The sequence below is a fragment of the Acinonyx jubatus genome, chromosome E1 (assembly GCF_027475565.1).
Source record: "Acinonyx jubatus isolate Ajub_Pintada_27869175 chromosome E1, VMU_Ajub_asm_v1.0, whole genome shotgun sequence".
Taxonomy (NCBI): Eukaryota; Metazoa; Chordata; class Mammalia; order Carnivora; family Felidae; genus Acinonyx; species Acinonyx jubatus.
In genome coordinates this window covers 14,956,227-14,971,558 of record NC_069397.1, presented here as the reverse complement: position 1 = coordinate 14,971,558, position 15,332 = coordinate 14,956,227, and the positions used below count along the sequence as shown (strand labels likewise).

Here is a 15,332-nt window from a genome sequence, read left to right as displayed (position 1 = left end):
AATCCCCTAAAATTCTAGAAAGCAGAGTAGCCTGGATGAAATCTACTTAGCATCTCAATTTGAAAACACAAAAGAGGCTGTAAACAGGTTTAAACCTTTTCTAAAGAATCAATAGCCTGGGGGGGAGGATATGCTTGGGAACAAAATTACTCCCCAAATTTCAGAGACTTCACACAAGGTTTCTTAAGTGAGGAACTATGCCTTTTGATAGTTGAGGATTCCTGGTCAAAGCAGAAAAGGGAAAAACAAAATAATCAGGAAAGGGGTTTTCACTGCCTCTACAGTTACGCACATAAGTGCTGCTCACATTTCACTGATGGAACAGCTCACATGGCCCTTCTGCCTAAGTACAGAAGTTGTGAAAAGAGGGGAGGAAGCACTAGTGTATCAATATAAAAGAAAAAGAAAAGCCAATGAAACCACACTAAAATTAAAAAAAAAAAAAGGCTGTCAAGTCAAAGCAGACATTATTTTTAAAAGATACACATAGTGGGGTGCCTGGGTGACTCAGTGAGCTAAGCGTCTGACTCTTGATTTCTACTCAGATCACGATCTCATGGTTCATGGGTTCCAACTCTGTGTCAGGCTTACAGCTGACAGCACAGAGCCTGATTGGGATTCTCAAAATTAATAAATACACCTTAAAAAAAATTATATATGTCAAAGTTCAGGTATTATGCTTCTTTTAGAACTGAGGGACTTACACAATATCCAAGGAATGGCTGAAATTATCAGCCAAACGAAATTTGGACAATCTCTAAACAGCCAATTCATAGATAATTCAATGACAATCAATACTCTGCCTTACAGATCTATAAAAGATCCAAATAACTTGGTAGCAAAGACTCTGCTGTTAATACTTAAGAATACACCAGGGTGCCTAGGTGGTTCAGTCAGTTGAGCACCAAACTTCAGCTAAGGTCATGATCTCGTTCGTGGTTCATGGGTTTGAGTCCTGCATCGGTGCAGAGCCTGCTTCTGAGCCCCTGTCCCCCTCTCTCTCTGCACCTCCCCTGCTTGTGTTCTCTCTCAGAAATAAACTTTTAAAAATGAAAGAAAAAAACATTTAGGAATACATAGATACACAGATTTTTCTAAATACCATGCACTTTATCACATCGACAAATACTCCATTGGAGATACCAGTTCTGTACCATAAAGCATGGAAAATAAATTTTCATTTGACAATCTTAAGGGAGAGTACAGTATCAGTTAACCATACAACAAATTCAGTATAATCCCTATGGAACATGATTTTCGACATAACTACACTCTAATAAACCCATGAGATTAAGTTGGTTACAAAACATTCTTAGCTAAACTAACTTATAATGGTTGTTAAACATTAAATCCCTGCCAAATTTGACAATTTTAACTTTATCATAAATAATTCGACTGCTTGAGTCTACTCAAAGTTTGTGGTACCATCATTTTAAAGTCTATTTGCACTTGAGTGGGCTTCCAAATCACTAAGGAATTCTAGGAGATGCTAAAACATAGTTTACAATTTTGCATTACTCAAAACTGTAATTCAATCTATAAAAAAAAAAGTCTTGGTGCACCTGGGTGGCTCACTTGGTGAAGTGACCAACTCTTGATTTCAGCTCACGTCATGATCTCACAGTTTGTCGGTTCAAGCCTCATATCTGGCTCTGCGCTCAGTGCAGAGCCTGCTTGGGATTCTCTCTCTCTCCCCCTCTCTCTGCCCCTCCCCAGCTTGCACACTCTCTCTCAAAAATAAATACTTTTAAAAAATAAATTTTTAGAAGTTATAAAGGAAGGAAATTTGAAGTAAATAATTTTGCAAGATTTGAAGCTTCTCCTGGGATTTTTAAGCAAGAGTTTAAACGGCTTCAAGTGGACAGAATTAATAAATTAACTTAGAAGTCAATAGAAGTATACTTTGTGTTGGAGGAAATAGGATTTTTGAAATAGAAAATATGTCTGGGAAGCCTCTCTAAAGAGGTCCTATTCAATTCTAGTAACACTTCCACAATTCTCACTTGTACTCTTAGTAAGTGGACCAAAAAACACACACACACTTTGAGAAACATAGCATGCTAGGAAAACACCACCTTTACAGCCAGAAAGACTCAGATGAGACTTTCTTCCTGCCTTACGTATTTATTTACAAGCTATTTAACCTATGTCAGGTAATCTCTGTAAGACTGTTTCCTGATCAGAGATACCCACTAGGTTCTGAGAATTAAAAGGAAGACTGCATAGGCAAATTCTGTAGCAAGTAACAGAACTCAACAGCATCTTAAAAATCCTTTTCTTTGCTTGCCTCTCTTCCAAGATTTAAAAAAAGGGGGACAGAGGAATCCAGGAGGATGTAAGCCCTCAGAGGAATGTTAACAATGTGCCTGATGCAGTAATGAGCTAAATAAAGAACACGGTTTAGAATCTAAGCCTAATAAATAGAACCTTTTGCATCACCTAACTCCATCTCCTCTTTCTAGCCCAGATAACTCCATTCTTAGGCCTCACATGCTTAATTCCAATACTGCACTCTTGATGACATATCTGAAAGAACCTTCCTCTCTCACTACCCAAATCTTATCCACTGGATAGCTCGCCTATTACTCAAGCTTTCCCTAATAATTATTCACAATGCTATCCTCAATTCCCCTTTTCTCAAATTCCTGTATCACATAAGCTAGCAAAATCATTTTGTTTTTAGCCACAATTCTCCTTAAAGTGGACTGTAAGATCCTTTACATTGAATATTATAGTAAATTCTTTTATCATTCACAAGGGGAAACTCATTCTCAAAACTCACTAAATACCTATTGATTAAAAAGCCCAAGAATGGATTTACAGGAAAAATCCTTAGGAATGCTTTTGAAGGTACCAAGAGAGGAATTCCTAATTATATCAAATGATCAAAATGTAATATAAAAATGTTGATACAGGGGAAAATGATAGAAATCAACAAATGAAGGGAAGAAACATTAAGAAGCCCATAAGGTATGCAGTGCCAACTCTAAAACAAGATAAATAGTATTTTTTAAGTCAGATTAAATATGCTTATTAGCATTTACAGCTAAATTTAAATCTAAAGTTATGCTACATATTCTATCATCTGCAAGGCAGAAAGTAATCCTTTATTACTGCACTTGGGCAAATATATCCACATAACTAACCATTACTCATTCTTCAAAGCTGGACAAAAATTAGACAAAAAAAGCTATGCAGTACTGCTACATAGCTTCCAATATTCTCAAACTCAGGATCCCTGACAATTACTTAACTGCTGAAAAAAAACGTTGAGACAGCCTCTCTCTAGAAGGGAACGTTACAAGGTCATCTAGTCAAAAGCAGCTGTATACCCCGATACAAGCATTAGGTTTGGAGTACAGACCAAATGCCTGAATTTTTAATAAGCACACTCAGTTACTCTAATTCAGTCAGGCATATGAGAAACAATGATCGATTCCAGTGGTTCTCAATGCTGGCTGCACACTGAAATTCTTTAAGGAGTTCTTCTTTTGGGGCACCTGGGTGGCTCGGTGGGTTGAGCGTCCAACTCTTCGCTCAGGTCATGACTTCGCTCAGGTCATTATCTCAGTCTGTGAAACTAAGCCCTGCTGTGGGCTCCTTGCTGAGAGCTAGGATTCTCTCTTCTCACCCCCTCTCTCTGCCCCTCCACCACTGGCCCACGAGTGCTCGCTCACTCTCGCTCGCTGTCACTCAAAATAAATAAACTTTAGAGATGCCTGGGTGGTTCAGTCTGTTGGACATCAGACTTCGGCTCTGGTCATGATCTCATGGTTCATTAAGTTCGTGAGTTCGAGCCCCACATCAGGCTGTGCTCTCAGTGCAGAACCTGCTTCAGATCCTGTCTCCCTCCTCTCTCTCTGCCCTCCCTTGCTCAAGCTCTCTGTCAAAAATAAAACATTTAAAAAATAAACTTTTTTAAAAAAATGTTTGAAGGGGAACCTGAGTGGCTCAGTTCGTGAAGCCTCCAACTCATGATCTCACGGTTTCTGAGACTGAGCCCTGCATGGGGCTTTGCACTGACAGTGGGAAGGCAGCTTGGGATTTTCTCTCTCCCTCTCTGCCCCTCCCCCACTCTCTCAAAAACAAACCGTAAGAAAAATGAAAAAACATTAAAAAAATAAAAATCCTTTTTAAAAAATGTTGAACATTTCTGTAATTTAACAAAAAGAAAAAAATTTTTTTAAGTTTATTTATTTTTAGAGAGGGAGAGAGGAGTGAGCAGGGAAGGGACAGAGAGAGAAGGAAAGAGAGAATCCCAAGCAGGTTCTACACTGCCAACTCAGACAAGAGCGACCAGGGGCTGAAACCCACGAACCCTCAAATCATGACCTGAGCCAAAACCAACAGTCAGACATTTAACTGACTGAGCCACCCAGGCACTCCAGACGTTTTTGTTTTAGACGTTAGACTGACCTAGATTAACACACCATTTTTTAAATTTTCATGTTAGTCTGGCTAAACCCATCATCCAATTGGTTTCTAAAGTATTTTTTAATATCTACAATGTTTTACTGAGAAAAAGGTATGTTGCTAAATGATATGTATGTTTCCATGAAAAAATGTAATACAGATGTGTACATCCACTCTTTTAGGAAACTTTCCATATTAACATCCATACGATCCAGATTTTTCTTAGTGATGTATCAATGGTGGAATAGGCAGCATCTTTCTTTATTGGTGTTATACAAAGTAATAATGTATGTCAAATCAATAGCATGTTGGGGTCTATAAAATGGAAGTATCTTCCTGTATTTGTACGTGCATGGACACTGGAGCAAAGACAAAATTCTCGAAGTATATTCAAACCATTAACAATAACAATAATTACTTCTGGCGGTACAGAGAAGCTGTATCTATTTGACAGGGCTGTACTATTGGACTTTATAACATTTAATTTTAGCTTTTGTAATTAAAACAGACATACGTTTCACATTTTAAGTAACGTTTAAAATATTTAAATACATGAGTTCTTGTAGTGAAAACATTATATGCACTGAGCATTCATGAACTCGTTGTACTGTAAAATGAAAAGCTCCCCTCAGAAAAGGATGGTACAGAAGCCAAAGGCCTCAGGTTTATTTACCTTTTTTTATGATGTTTATTTTTGAGGGAGAGAGAGAGGGCATGCAAGCAAGTGGAGGAGGAGTAAAGAGAGGGAGACACAGAATCCAAGGGAAGCTCCAGGCTCTGAGCAGTCAGCATAGAGCCAGGAGGAGGGGCTCGAACTCATGAACCATGAGATCATGACCTGAGCCAAAGTCGAACACTTAACTGACTGAGCCATGGGCACCCCAGGTTTGTTTACTTAGACCAGTAAATTCCACTCCTCAAAATCTCTCCTAAGCAAATAACCCAAATTACAGAAAATGCTACGTTGAATGTAAGTATTTCATTGCAGTATTACTAGCAATATACTAGCCAAAAACGTTTGTTACTGGATGTTACACAGCCAATAAGAATATTTACAAAATAGTTCGTGATATAAGAAAAATGTCCATAATACAAAACTGTGCAAAACGAGATAAAAAAGTATATAAAAAACAGGCTCCAGGGGCGCCTGGGTGGCTCAGTCGGTTAAGCGGCCGACTTCGGCTCAGGTCATAATCTCGCGGTCCATGAGTTCAAGCCCCGCGTCGGGCTCTGTGCTGACAGCTCAGAGCCTGGAGCCTGTTTCAGATTCTGTCTCCCTCTCTCTCTGACCCTCCCCCGTTCATGCTCTGTCTCTCTCTGTCTCAAAAAAATAAACGTTAAAAAAAAAAAAAAACAGGCTCCTCGCTGGCTCAGCTGGAAGAACGTGCAACTCTTCATCTCAAGGTCTTGAGTTTGAGCTCCAGACTGGATGTACAGATTACTAAAAAAAAAATTTTTTAAAGACATATATAAAAAAGATATATAAAAAACAATGAAATAGTGAAACAAAACAAAATCTGCACAGAACACATCAGTTAATGCAAGTTTTCTTCCCACCTTTAGTTTTTCAAATTTTCCACAAATATACATCTACACTGAAAAAAAAAATACAGAAAATATACTAGGTAGAGGCTTTAGCTGGAAAATATCTAAGTTACTCAAGTCAATTTTAATGCACTTTAGCCAGCTACTATTTTTAGTAATGATTGTCCTCAATTCCTCTCTGCTTCACAAGTGTCAGTAAATTTAAAAAATCACTTTCAGATTTTTAAGCTTAAATACTTGATGTCAAATAAAAATAAGAGAAAAAAGTAATTTTAATTATTTAAATCACATCTTGATTAGTCAAATAAGTCTACTTGATAATCAATCAAGACTTGATGTGAAGACCTCTACAATAGGCCATTCTCTTAATCTAATTATCTTCAAAGTCCTCAGAACTAAAATATACTGCTTTACATATTACTACTAGTATTCCAAAACTTTCAGCTTTTAAAAGCGTAGGAAAGAGGGGCACCTGGGTGGCTCAGTCGGTTAAGCGTCCGACTTTGGCTCAGGTCATGATCTCACGGTCCATGAGTTCGAGCCCTGCGTCAGGCTCTGTGCTGACAGCTCAGAGCCTGGAGCCTGTTTCAGATTGTGTCTCCCTCTCTCTCTGACCCTCCCCCATTCACATTGTCTCTAACTCAAAAATAAATAAACAAACGTTAAAAAAAAATTTTAAAGCATAGGAAAGAAAACTGGGTAACAATATTAATGCAGTCTGATAGACAAGAATAAAAAGTAAAGACAAAATGACTAAAGAAACGCTGGCAAATAACATCCTGAATGGAGGAAAACTAAATCAAGAAAGTCATAAACAAGTTGCAGCAATGACGAATAAAAGACAAAGGCATAAAGGACCACGTTAATGGTTATCTGTTAACTGTCAGGAAGAGGAAAAACCAACTTAACAGCAAATAGTCTAGAGAAAAAAACCAACGTCTCCTGTGGCCCTTCCCCAGTGCCCCCAAATTACATGCCTTACAAATCACACACTGAAAAGATACATAAAGAAAAAGAAAAGGGGCACCTGGGTGACTCAGTTGTTGAGCATCGACTCTTGATTTCTGCTCAGGTTACGATCCCAGGGTCGTGGGATCGAGCCCTGAGTCAGGCTCTGCACTCAACACGGAGCCTGTTTGGAATTCCCTCTGCCCCTCTCCCCATCTCGCTCTCTAAAACTGAAAAATAAAGAATAAAAAGAAAAAGAAAGAAAAAGGAAAACAGAGGGCCGTATTACTGTCTCATTAAGTTCCTACAGCTTCTTTCCTATCCAGCCCTTTATAAAGTGTTAGTCTAGCAAGAGGTTACAAACAGTAGTTATTTTTCTTATGCTCAGCATTGTTTTATTTGCTCTATTCCTTGATTAAATAACAGGTGAGGGCACCTGGGTGGTTCAGTCTGTTAAGCACCCGACTTCCTCTCAGGTCATGATCTCTCAGTTAGTGAGTTCAAGCCCCATATGCAGCTCCCGTGCTGACAGCTTGGAGCCTGGAGCCTGCTTCAGATTCTGTCTCCCTCTCTCTCTGCTCCTCCCCTGCTTGCCTTCAGTCTCTCACTCTCAAACAAAAAAAAAATTTTTTTTTAAGTAACATTTGAACATATTCAATGGCCATATTAAAAAGTAGAAGGTTGGTGGTGGTGCCTGGGTGGCTCAATCAGTGAAGCGTTCAACTTCGGCTCAGGTCATGATCTCACGGTTTGTGGGTTCAAGCCCCGCATCAGGCTCTGTGCTGACAGCTCAGAGCCTGGAGCCTGCTTGGGATTCTGTGTCTCCCTCTCTCTCTCTCTGCCCCTCCCCTACTCACACTCTCTCTCAAAAATAAATACTAAAAAAAAATTTTTTTTAAAAAGGTAGAAAAAGCTGAACAATAAGTCAAGGGTTTGTGAGATTCCAAAGCTAGAAAGAAACACAAGAATCTCACAATGAGGGAGGGGAAAGAGGGAGGATATCAGTTCTTTAAAATAAATATAGAATTATAAGAAAAATTCCACATTTATAAATGGGATTCTACTGGCTACAGGTGAGGAACCTATTACTACCGTATAATCTAATAAATCTGAACATTTTCTTATAACTGTATCAAGACCAATTCTCTTCTGGAAAGAAAAGTGAGCATAGTGGCCTTTTCCATTCTCTTCATGCAAACAACTAGCCAAAAAAAAAAAAAAAAAAAATGGGGGTGGGGGATAAATCCCAAGGCACCTAGCTGGCTCAATCACAGTTAAGCATCCAATTCCTGGTTTCAGCTCAGGTTATGATCTCATGATACTTGAGTGTGAACCCCTCATCTGACTCCATGCTTACAGCACAGGGCCTGCTTGGGATTCATTCTCTCTCTCTCTCTCTCTCTCTCCCCCCCTCCCTCCCCACTCTCCCCTTCCCCTGCTCGCGCTCTCTCTCAAGATAGTAAGAAAACTTTAAGAAAAAAATGTTTTAATAAAAAAAGGGTAAATTCCACTCATTTTGTTTGAGGGAGGGGGGAAAATGTTTGCCACCCTTCCTCCAAAATTTTCTAAATTTATCTGCAGTACCTATGTTGCACAGTTCCAGAAGTTATACTATCCAGTGACCCTTAAAATGCTGCATTAAAAGAACCGCAAACAGGGATGCCTGGGTGGCTCAGTCAGTTAAGTGTCCAACTTCAGCTGAAGTCATGATCTCATGGTTCCTGGGTTCAAGCCCCTGCATCAGGTTCTGTGCTCAGAGCCTGGAGCGTGCTTCAGATTCTGTCTTCCTCTCTCTCTCTGCCCCTCCCCCGCTTGTGCTCTGTCTCTAAAATAAACATTAAAAACAAACAAACAAAAAGCTGCAAACAGCAAATTTGAATCAATTATTGAGAGGAAAAAAAAGACCTAGAAAATTAAAATAGGTAAATCTATTTAAGTACGTACAAAAAGCAAAAACAACCTCAGAAAATATTCATGTACAATACCTCAGTAACCCTGGTACTTCCTTAAAACTTGATGCCTCTTTGGATATATTAAGAGCTCACCTTCCAGACCTTCCAACCACCACTTAACTTAGGTTGTACCATATGAAATGATCATCTTTACAGGTGAAAAATGATTGAAATTGAGGTACAAACTGCCAATTATAAAATAAATAAGTCACGGGGCACCAGAAATCACCTCAGCTGATTTCTGCTCAGGTCATGAGCTCAGGGTCATGAAATCAAACCCATCGCTGGGCTCCTGTCCCTCCCTCTCCCTCTGTCCTTACTTTGCTTATATGCATGAGTATGCTCACTCTCTCAAATAAAAACAAAAAGGGGCGGGGGGTGGGGTGGGAAGCCTAGGTGGCTCAGTCAGTTAAGCGTTTGACTTCGACTCAGGTCATGATCTCGCAGTTTGTGGGTTCAAGACCCATGTTGGGCTCTGTGCTGACAGCTCAGAGCCTGGAGCCTGCTTCGGATTCTGTGTCTCCCTCACTCTCTGCCCGCCCCCCCTTGCTCTGTGTCTCAAATAAACATTTAAAAAAACTGTAAAATAAATAAGTCACAATGCTATAAAGTACATACAGCATAAGAAATACCGTCATGGGGCGCCTGGGTGGCGCAGTCGGTTAAGCGTCCGACTTCAGCCAGGTCACGATCTCGCAGTCCGTGAGTTCGAGCCCTGTGTCAGGCTCTGGGCTGATGGCTCAGAGCCTGGAGCCTGTTTCCGATTCTGTGTCTCCCTCTCTCTCTGCCCCTCCCCCGTTCATGCTCTGTCTCTCTCTGTCCCAAAAATAAATAAACGTTGAAAAAAACAATTAAAAAAAAAAAAAAGAAATACTGTCAATAATATAACTTGGTATGGTGACAAACTACCCTTATTGTGGTGAGCACTGCACAATGTATAGAATTACTGAATCACAACGTTGTACACCCAAACTAGTATCCCATGCATGTTCACTATACTTCAACTAAAAATTGACTGAAATTGGCAATTTCATATAGTTCAACCTCATAATTCATTCAACACAAGCAGAAATATAAATGCAAATTTGTCCTCCCTGGGCTTGGACCTAGTTTGCGGTGACATGGCTACACGCACCAACAAAGACAGCATTGTCAATAAACATGGGACATGTTATGGTGCCTCCCTCAGGAAAATGGTGAAGACTGAAATGAGCCAGCACATGGGGCGCCTGGGTGGCTCAGTTGGTTGAGCGTCCAACTCCGGCTTGGGCCATAATCTCACATTCGTGGGTTCAAGCCCCACATCAGGCTCTGTGCTGACAGCTTGAAGCCTGGAGCCTGCTTTGGATTCCTTGTCTCCCTCTCTTTCTCTGCCTTTCCCCTGCGTGCACTCTGTCTCTCTCTCTCTCAAAATATAAAAATAAAAAACATTAAAAAAAAGTTTTGGGGAGGGGTGCCTGGGTGGCTCAGTCAGTTGAGCGCCTGTCAGTTGTGCTTCAGATTCTGTGTCTCCCTCGTTCTCTGCCCCTCTCCCGCTCACGCTGTCTCTCCCGCTCTCTCTGCTCCTACCCCGCTTGCACTCTGGTCTCTCAAAAATAAAATATATTTTTTAAAAAGAAACAAGCCAGCACACAAGTACACTTCCTCCTTGTGTGGCAAAACCAGGATGAAAAGATGAGCTGTGGGGATCTGGCATTGTGGTTCCTGCATGCAAACCATAGCGAGCGGGTGGTGCCTGGAAACACCACGTCTGCTGTCACAGCAAAGTCAGTCATGAGAAGACTGAAGGAGTTGAAAGAAGCTCCACCATTTGAAATATTGCTAGCCTATAACAAATGGGGCAATTTATACAACAAAATTTAAATAATTTATGTAGAAATGCAAATTTTGAGAATGGAAGCTTTCTATTCAATGAAATCAGTAGCTAAGTTGGCTGGATCAAAAAACCAAAGTTGTAGATGTAATCTAGATCTGAATTTAGATTCATTTCCTAGCTCTCTATCCACTTGTCACAAGGCAAAGATTTTAAAAGTTGCAGGGGCGCCTGGGTGGCTCAGAAGCGTGCAACTTCGGCTCAGGTCAGGATCTCAGTTTGTGGTCGAGCCCTGCCTCAGGCTCTGTGTTGACAGCTCAGAGCCTGGAGCCTGTTTCCGATTCTGTCTGATTCTGCCTCATTCTCTCTCTGCCCCTCCCCCACTCACTGTGTCTCAAAAATAAATGCAAAAAAAAAATTTTTTTTTTTTTTTTTTAATAAGCTGCAGCCTTAGAGCCCCCAGCTGAGCTTCTGACTTCAGCTCAGGTCGTGATCTCACAGTTTGTGAGTTCAAGCCCTGCATCAGGGTCTCTGCTGTCAGTATGGAAGCGGCCTCCAATCCTCTGTTCCCCTCTCTTTGCCCCTCCCCTGCTTGCACTCACTCTCCTCAAAAGTAAACATTTAAATATATACAACAAATAAATAAACAAAATAAGTAGTTTCAGCCTGCAAATTCATAAAATAACTTTCAGAAAAAAATCTCTCAGAGTGCCTGGGTGGCTCAGTTGGTTGAGTGTCACACTCTTGATTCTGGCTCGGCTCGTGATCCCAGCCAGGGTCGTGGGATCAATCCCCAAGTCGGGCTCCACACTATCTGTGGAGCCTGCTTAAGATTCTCTCTCAGGGTGTCTGGGGTGGCTCAGTCAGTTAAGCGTCCAACTTTGATTTCAGCTCAGAACAGGATCTCCTAGCTTGTGAGATCGCCCCTTGTTGGGCTCTGCGGACAGCAGAAAGCTGGCTAGGGATGCTCTCTGCCCCTCCCCCCACTCACTGTCTCTCTCACACACACATGCACGCTCTCTCTCTCCCTCAAAATAAATAATACACTAAAAAAGGTTAAAAAAAAAGAAAGAAAAGTCTCACTCTCTCCCCACTAGCTCACACACATACTCTCATAAATACTAAAAAAATAAAATAAAGTAAAATCTCTCATTATACAGATGATAAAAACAGGCCTTGAAAGTAACCATGTCTCAAGAGAGTGATCCACATAAAATTTGAACGTAACAAACCTCCCCCTAAATTTAATGACTTCTTGTGAAGTGCTTGTTCTACTATCTCTTGTTGCCTCTCCACTGGAAAATATACTCGACCTCCACACCCCTGTCTCCTTCCTATGAAAGAAAATGCTAGGGGCGCCCAGGGTGGCTCAGAAAAGTTAAGCATCCAACTCTTGGTTTCTGCTCAGGTCATAATCTCACAACTAGTGGGCTTGAGCCCACCATCAGGCTCTGCACTGGCAGCTCGGGGCCTGCTTGGGATTATCCCTCTTTCTCTCTGCCCCTCCCCAACTCACGTGCAGGCACTCTCAAAATTAAACAAACTTTTTTTTTTTTTTTAATTTTTTACAAAGGGGCACCCGGGTGGCTCAGTCAGTTGGATGTCCAACTCTTGATCTCAACTCAGGTCATGATCTCACGGTTCGTGGGTTTGAGTCCCACTTTGGGAGAGCCTGCTTGGGATTCTGTCTCTCCCTCTCTCTGCCCCTCCCCCACTCTCCCTCTCAAAAGAAAAAAAATGTTAAACAGAGAAATTAAGTCAAAAGACTCTTCAAAGGAACTTCTAAGTTACAAAATTAAAATCTATGGAACAGAAATAAGAGCTTCAAGGAGACTGGACTAATGTTTACATACAAGCACAGAAGCTATGAGCCTGGGAGTGCAACATCCATCCCAGTGATGTTACCTATTTACTGCCACCTTTCCTAATGTTCTTAATCCTTACCTGTAAAATAAGTGGTATATCTACTTTGCAGGGGTTTTTTTTTTTTGAGGATTGAGAGAAATAATAAGTACCTGGCATAATTAATAGATGTTATTATAGAATTTTATTATCACAGAGTCAATGAAAACTTTTTAAAGCTTTTCAGTTTGTTAGCACTACTTGACAACAGCAGTCAATAAAGTACATTTGTAGTTTTCTAGTCCTTGATACAGGACAGGGACCAGCAATAGGTATGGTGCCTTTATTAAACATCACTGTTACTAATTCAAATTAACTCAATTACACATACTAAAAGAAGAAATAATTCTAAAAACGTTTATACATTCACTGCAATATAAACTCCTTGAAGAGACCCTTTGTCTATTTTGTTTAATGATGAATCCCAAGTGTCTAGAACAGTGCCTGGTACATAGTTGGATCTCATTATGTATTTGTCAAATGCTTTTGGAACTTACTTTTAACACTCTGAATACTAAAGGCTTTCAAAACACAATAATCTTGACATTCAAGTACAATTTTTTTCTTCTTGTACCAGCCTAAAGAGAAGAACCTCTCACTCTAGAATTAACTCCTATCTTCCCTAGAAACAGGCAAAAAAAAAAATCTTGTGTAAGCCTTCTGAAGAACTTTAAAACCTTCCCAACTAGCTTCTGTTAGGTAGAAACAGGACAACCTTGGGGTGCCTGGGTAGCACAGTGTGTTAAGCGTCAGGACTCCTGGTCTCAGCTCGGATCATGATCTCACTGAGCCCAGCACTGGGCTCTGCACCGCTGGCACGGAGCCTGCTTGGGATTCTCTCTTCTCTGCCCCTTCCCCACTTGTGCGTTTTCTCTCTCTCTCAAAATAAATTAACTTTAAAAAAAAATTTTTGTTTTAAATAGGACAACCTTCTACCCAGATTCTACAATTTTGACTGCAAAGAAGTACCACTCTCATTAGTCTCACGATTGGGGGAAGTGGGAAATTCCCTCTGACTCCATCAAAACAGGAGTTTTCTCTTCCAAGAGTTTAAGAGGATATCCCCTCAGGCAGCCAAAAATGTTAAGCCTTGGTAGAATCAAAAAGATGAGGTGCAGAGAAAACAGAGATAGAAAATAAGAGATTTAAAAAGAAAAGAGAGGGGTGCCTAGGTAGCTCAGTCGGTTAAGCATTCAACTTCAGCTCAGGTCATGATCTCACAAGTTCGTGAGTTCGAGCCCCGCGTCAGGCTCTGTGCTGACAGCTCAGAGCCTGAAGCCTGCTTCAAATTCTATGTCTCCCTCTCTCTCTGCTCCTCCCCCACTCATGCTCTGTCTCTCCTTCAAAAATAAATAAAAACATTAAAAAAAATTTTTTAATAAAAAGAAAAGAGATTGGCAAGATAAGCGACCTAAGACACTGACATATGGGGGAAAAAGGAAAAAAAAAGGTCAAGGTCTAAATCTTTTGTCATATTTTTGCAGAATTAGAAGACACATTTGTTTTAGACTACATCAAAGAAAAAAAGCACCAAAAATAACCCTTGTACTGATACAGCTTAAAAGAAAGGTTACACCATTCAAATTTATTACTAATTTCAATTATTCGTTACACCATTCAAATTTATTACTAATTTCATTTATTCTTCTAAGTCTCTGAACAGCCAAGAAACCTTCACCAAAATTTCAGCAGTTTTAAAGCTGTGAGAAAGAAACCTATTCTGCAGATTCTGTATTAATGAATTCCTTTTGGAAATTCTAAAAACAAAGTCATAACTGGGGTGCCTGGGTGGCTCAGTTGGTTAAGCGTCCAACTCTTGATTTCGGCTTAGGTCATGATCTCAGGGCTCGTAAGTTTGAGCCCTCTGTGCTGACAGCGTGAAGCCTGCTTGGAATTCTCTCAGCCCCTCCCCCACTCACACACACATGGGCTCTCTCTAAAAATAAACAAACATTTAAAAAAATAAAATCATAACTGTCAGTGATATTTCCTAGTCAAAGAACACACAGTGTTTTGAAATTTTCATGATATTCTTCTCATAAAGTTTTACTACTTAAAACAACACATTGTAACAAATAAATACAATGACTAACCACCAAGGTACAAGTAGTATTAATTGGTAGCATTTTATTAATCAGAACCCATTCACTGCCCAAGGCTTACATTAAGCCTTTAGAATCACATTTCACAAAACTGGTTATAGGTAGTATATACACTATATGTAACTACTATAGATAGTATCAGTATGTTCCTAGTGAGTAATCTTGAGACTGCTAGCAAAAATATTTTAATCCTAAATTATATTTTTATTCTATGGAATCTTTCATTCCAGATCCACATACAACAGGTGTTTTATTTGTCAGAGAGACATGAACATTCTCTTGAATATTAACCTGGAATTAGTATCAAAAGAACTACAGACCAGCTCAACATGGCCAAATTATGTATTATATTGCTTTGGAATAATTTGGACAACCTTCACTTTTAGGATATGCAAATGTTCAGATTTGAGTTACAATTAAGGATTTTCAGAACTAATTTCTCTTTATGCAAATGTAACTTAGAGACTAACACCACCAGAGTACACTTGCTAGGAATAACTCAAAAGAGATAATTCATCTTATAATATGACCACAGTATATCCACAGCAAAATTTTACTTCATCTTTCACACCGGAAAACAGGAATACTCTGCCCTTTAATGAACCCATAATTTCATAACCCTGTAAATTAGCAGGCAAGGCAAGTAATCATTAATTG

The 15,332-nt window shown here is 39.9% G+C and overlaps 1 protein-coding gene across 3 annotated transcripts in view; it reads right to left on the bottom strand.

Moving 5' to 3' along the window:
• Window positions 1–15,332, bottom strand: part of YWHAE (tyrosine 3-monooxygenase/tryptophan 5-monooxygenase activation protein epsilon) — a 52,801-nt gene that overhangs the window by 29,177 nt on the left and 8,292 nt on the right. The gene's annotated exons all lie outside the window — the stretch shown is intronic.